This window comes from Rhinopithecus bieti, unplaced genomic scaffold (genome assembly GCF_001698545.2).
Source record: "Rhinopithecus bieti isolate Rb0 unplaced genomic scaffold, ASM169854v2 scaffold_19910, whole genome shotgun sequence".
In the NCBI taxonomy this organism is placed as follows: domain Eukaryota; kingdom Metazoa; phylum Chordata; class Mammalia; order Primates; family Cercopithecidae; genus Rhinopithecus; species Rhinopithecus bieti.
Window position 1 is genome coordinate 1,453,878 of NW_016809886.1, and position 5,731 is coordinate 1,459,608.

General features: G+C 36.9%; 1 pseudogene; it reads right to left on the bottom strand.

The window, feature by feature from the left end:
- Positions 1 to 5,145: 5,145 nt before the first annotated feature.
- On the bottom strand, positions 5,146 to 5,463 carry LOC108541277 (60S ribosomal protein L36 pseudogene; annotated as a pseudogene).
- Positions 5,464 to 5,731: the final 268 nt, after the last annotated feature.

A 5,731-nucleotide genomic window follows, 5' to 3' on the forward strand; every position in this document is an offset into this window, starting at 1 on the left:
GCTGCAAGCACTCAATGCCAGCCCCTGAAACTAGCCACGGGGCTATACCCTAAAGACCCACAAGGGTAGAGCTATGCAAGGCCTTGGGAACCCAAGGCCTTGGGAACCCACCCCTTGCATCAGTGTACCCTGGATGTGAGACATGGAGTCAAAGGAGATTATTTTGGAACTTCAAGTTTTAATGACTTCCTCATTGTATTTTGGACTTGCACGGGGCCTGAGGCCCTTTCATTTTGGCCAATTTCTCTCATTTGGAACGTGTGTATTTATATAATGCCTGTACCCCCATTGTATATAGGAAGTAACTAACTTGCTTTTGATTTTACAGACTCATAGGCAGAATGGGACTTGCCTTGTCTCAGATGAGACTTTGGAGTTGGACTTTTGACTTAATGCTGGAATTAGTTAAGACATTTGGGGTCTGTTGAGGTGGAATAATTGTATTTTGCAGTGTGATAAGGAAATGAGATTTGGGAAGGGCTGTGGCAGAATGATATGGTTTAGCTCTGTGTCCCCACTCAGGTCTCATATCAAATTGTAATCACTATATGTCAGGGGAGGGACCTGGTGAGAAGTGATTGGGTCATGGGACTGGTTTCCCTCATGCTTCTCTCATGGTAGTGAGTGAGTTCTTACAAGATCTGATGGTTTATAATTGTGTAGCAGTTCCCCTGCCCTGCCCCCCATCTTGTGAAGAAGGTGCTTGCTCTTCCTTTGCCTTCTGCCATGATTGTAAGTTTCCTGAGGCCTCCAAGCTATGTGGACTGTGAGTCAATTAAACCTCTTTTCTTTATAAATTACCCAGTTTCTGGTAGTTCTTTATAGCAGTGTGAAAATGGACTAATACTCTCTTCCTCTTCCCTTATTCCCTCTTTTCCTCCCAAATCCATGGCAACCATTGATCTTTCTACTATCACCATAGTTTTACTCTTCCCAGAATGATATTTCCTAGGAATCCTAGCATATGTAGACATTTCAGACTGGCTTCTTTCAAGAAGCAATATATGTTAAGGTCTCTCCATGTCTTTTCATGGCTTGAAAGCTCATTTCCTGGAAGTGATTCCATTGTATGGATATTCCACAGTTTATTCATTTACCTATTGAAAGATGCATCTTGTTTGTTTCGAAATTTTGGCAATTATGAATAAAGCTGCTATAATTGTTAGTGTGAAGACTTTGTGTAGACATTTGTTTTGAACTGATTTGAGTAAATACCCAGGCTTGCAATTGCTGAATTAAGACCATATTTATCTTTGTAAAAGCATACCAGACTGTTTTCCAGTGTGGCTGTTCTTTTTTTTTTTTTTTCCATTAAATATTTATATAATTTATGGGGTACAAGTGTGAATTTATTACATGCATAGTAGTCCAGTTAGGGGATTCAGAGAATCTGTCACCCAAATAACATACATTGTACCCATTAGGTGATTTCTTATTATATAACCCTCTCCCACTCTGTCACCCTTCTGAGTCTCCATTGTCTATCACTCTGCTCTCTATATCTATGTATACACCATTTTTTAGCATTCACTAAAAAATGAGTGAGTGAGAACATGTGATATTTGTCTTTCTGTGTCTCGTTTGTTTCACTTAAGATAATGACCTTCAGTTCTATCCATGTTGTTGCAAAAGACCAATGCTTTGGCTATTTGGACTCCTTTTTGGTTCTATATGAATTTTATGATTTTTTTTTTCTAATTCTGTGAAAAAATGGTGTTGGTATTTTGGTAGGGATTGCATTGAACCTGTAGATTGCTTTGGGTAATATGGTCATTTTAACAATATTAATTCTTCTGATCCATGAGCATGAGATATCTTTCCATTTGTTTTTGTCATCTTCAATTTCTTTCATCTGTGTTTTATAGTTTTCCTTGTAGAGATCTTTCACCTCTTTGGTTAAATTTATTCCTAGGTATTTTATTTTTTTGGTAGGTATGGTAAATAGGATTGACTTCTTGATTTCATTCTCAGTGAGATCATTATTGGTATATAGAAATGCTACTGTGTTTTATATGTTAATTTTTGTATCCTGAAACTTTATATTTATCAAATCTAAGAGTTTTTTTGGTGAGCCTTTAGGGTTTGTAGATATAAGATCATATCATCAGCAATCAGCGATACTTTGACTTCCTTCTTTTTGATTTGGATGTGTTTTATTTCTTTCTCTTGCCCAGTTGCTCTGGCTAGGACTTCCAGTACTATATTCAATAACAGTGGTGAAAGTGGGCATCTTTGTCTTGTTGTAGATCTTAGAGGGAAGGCCTTCAGCTTTTCCCCATTCAGTATGATACGTGGGTTTGTTGTATGGTATGTGGGTTGTAGGTATGATATGTGTGTTTGTTGTATATGGCCTTTATTTTTTTGAGTTATGTTCCTTCTATGCCTAGTTTGTTGAGGGGTTTTATCATGACCGGAAGCTTAATTTTATCAAATGCTTTTTCTGCATCTATTGAGATGATCATATGCTTTTTGTCCTTAATTCTGTTTATGTGATATATTACATTTATTAATTTGCATATACTGAACCATCTTTGTATCCTTGGTGTAAACCCACTTGATCATGGTGTATGATATGGTTTGGCTCTGTGTCCTCACCAAAATCTCATCTTATAGCTCCCATAATTCCCATGTATTGTGGAAGGGATCCAGTGGGAGATGGTTGAATCATGGGGGTGGGTCATTCCTGTGCTGTTCTTGTGACAGTGAATGAGTCTCATGACATCCGATGGTTTCAAAAATGGGGGTTTCCCTACACAAGCTCTTTGTCTGCTATCATTCATGTAAGATGTGACTTGCTCCTCCTTGCCTTCCACCATGATTGTGAGGCCTCCCCAGCCATGTGGAACTGTAAGTCCAATAAACCTCTTTCTTTTGTAGATTGCCTAGTCTCAGGTATGTCTTTATCAGCAGCATGAAAATGAACTGATACAGTGCATTATCTTTTTGATGTCCTGTATTCAATTTACTAGTATTTTGTTGAGGATTCTTGCATGAATGTTCATCAGGGATGTTGGTCTACTCTTTGCCTTTTTTGGTTGTTGTGTCCTTGTCCAGTTTTGGTATTAGGGTGATAGTGACCTCATGGAATGAATTAGGGAGAATACTCTCCTCTTCAATTTTTTGGAACAGTTTCAGGAGGAGTGGTATTACTTCTTTTTATATTTGATAGAATTTGGCTGTGAATCCCTCAGCGAAGCTCCCTCAACAATCCCTGAGCTTGTCTTTGTCAGGATTTTTTTTTTTTTTTTTTTTTTTTTTTTTTTTACTACTGATTCAATGTTGCTGTTCATTATTGGCCTGTTTAGATTTTCTATTTCTTCCTTGTTCAATCTTGGTAGGTTGTATGTTTCCAGGAATTTATCTCTTTCCTTTAGGTTTTCTTGTTTGTGAGTATATAGTTGTTCATAATAGTTTCTGATGATCTATTGTGTTTCTGTGGTATCAGTTGTAATGTTTCCTTTTTTATTTCTCATTGTGTTTATTTGGTTCATCTCTCTTCTAGGTTAGTCTAGCTACTGGTTTATCAGTTTTATTTATCTTTTTGCAGAATCAACTGTTTTTTAAATACTTTGTATCGTTTTTTGGTCTCTATTACATTTAGTTCTACTGTGATCTTCGTTATTTCAAATTCTGCTAGTTTTGAGTATGGTTTGTTCTTGATTTTCTAGTTTTTTGAGATGCATTGTTAGGTTGATAATTTATAATCTTCTTTTTTAATAATAGGCATTTAATGCTATAAATTTCCCTCTTACCACTGCTTTTGCTATATCCCACAGGTTTTGGTTTGTTGTGTTTACATTTTCATTTGTTTCAAAAAATTTTTAATCTTTTGTATTAATTTCTTCTTTGATCCAGTGATTGTTCAGGAGCTTGTGTAACATCCATGTGTTTGTATAGTTTCTGAAGTTCCTTTTTGTATTGATTTCTATCCACTGTGGTATGAGAAAATAATTGATAGGATTTCATTTTTAAACATTTGTTGATACTTGCTTTATGGCCTAACATGTGGTTTATCTTGGAGAATGTTCCATGTGCTCATCGAAAAAGTGTATATTCTGCAGTTGTTGTGCAGAATATTCTGTAAATTTGTTAGGTCCGTTTGGTGTAAAGTCCAATTTACATCTAATGTTTCTTTGTTGGTTTCCTGTCTAGATGATCAGTCTGATGCTGTGAGTGGTGTGTTGAAGTCTCCCACCATTATTGTATCTATCTCTCTCTTTAGGCCTAGTGATATTTGTTTTATGGATCTGGGTGCTCCAGTGTTGGGTGCATATAAATTTAAAATTGTTATAACCTCTTGCCAAATTGATCCCTTTATTATAGAATGACGTTCTTTGTCTTTTTTTTAACCGTCTTTTATTTAATATCTGATTTAATTGATGCAAGTACAGCTAGTGCTGCTCACTTTTGGATTTTGTTTGTGTGGATTGTCTTTCTACTTCTTTACTTTTGGTCTATATGTGTCTTTACAAGTAATGTGAGTTTCTTGTAAGCATCATATAGTTGGATTATATTTTAAAATCTATTTTGCCAATCTGTATCTTTTAAATGGGGCATTTAATTCATTTATTTTCAAGGTTTATATTGATATGTGAGGGTTTGTTCTTGTCATACTGTTAATCATTTTCCAGTTTTATAAATTCTCTGTTTTTTTCTTGGAATGTTTGTCTTTGTGGTTTGGTGGAATTTTGTAGTGGTGTCATTTGATTTCTTTTTCTTCCTCCTTTGTGTGATTGCTTTACCAGTGAGTTTTATACTTTTGTGTGTTTTCATGATGATGAATATTACTTTTACTTTCAAGTTTAGGACTTCCTTGAGCATTTCTTGTAGGGCCAGTTTAGTGGCGATGAATTCCTCAGTATTTGCATGTTTGGGAACGACTTCATTTCTTCTTATTTATGAAGCTTATTGCTGGATATTGAGTTCTTGGCTGGCAGTCTTGTTTTTTGTTTTTTTTTTTAATATCAGCACTTTTAATATGTCATTCCCTTCTCTTCTGGCTTTTAAGGTTTCTGGTGAGAAGTCTCATGTTAGTCTCATGGAGTTTCCTTATGTAGGTGATAGGCTGCTTTTCTCTTGATGATTTTATTTTATTTTTTTTGGTCAAGCTGTTCTTTATTTCAGGAAGAGGGCAGGGCAGGGGGCTCAGTCTTTCTTAGCAGTAATTTTCCTCATGGAGGCCAGGACATTGCTCAGCTCCTCTCGCTTCCTCTTGGTGAGGATGTGTGTCCCCACCCTTTTCTTGATGAACTTGAGGGCCTGTTTGTCCTTGGAGACCTTCAGTAACTCCTTGGTACGCCGCTCGAATGGGGTGAAGCCACACACCTCTCGGGTCATGCCCCGCACACACTTGGTATGTTTGGTCAGGCGCCCGAGGCTACGACTGTGTCTGGGCTTGCTCACATTCTTGGTCACCTTGTGGCCTTTGTTGAGGCCCACAACCATAGTGTAGCACAGAGCCATTGCTGCTGCTCTCCAGTGGTGGCTGTGGTTGAAGGCTGTCTTGCTGATTTTAGAATTCTTTTTACCTTAGACAGTCTGATTATAATATGCTGTGGCAAACTCCTTTTTGCATTGTGTTTTCCTTGGGATCACTGAGTCTCTTGTGTCTGGATGTCTAAATCTTGCTATACTTGGAAAAGTTGCATTTCTTATTTTGTTAAATAGGCTTTCTAAGCCTTTTAATCTCTCATCTCCCTCAGGAATACCAATAATTTGTAAGTTTGGTCAT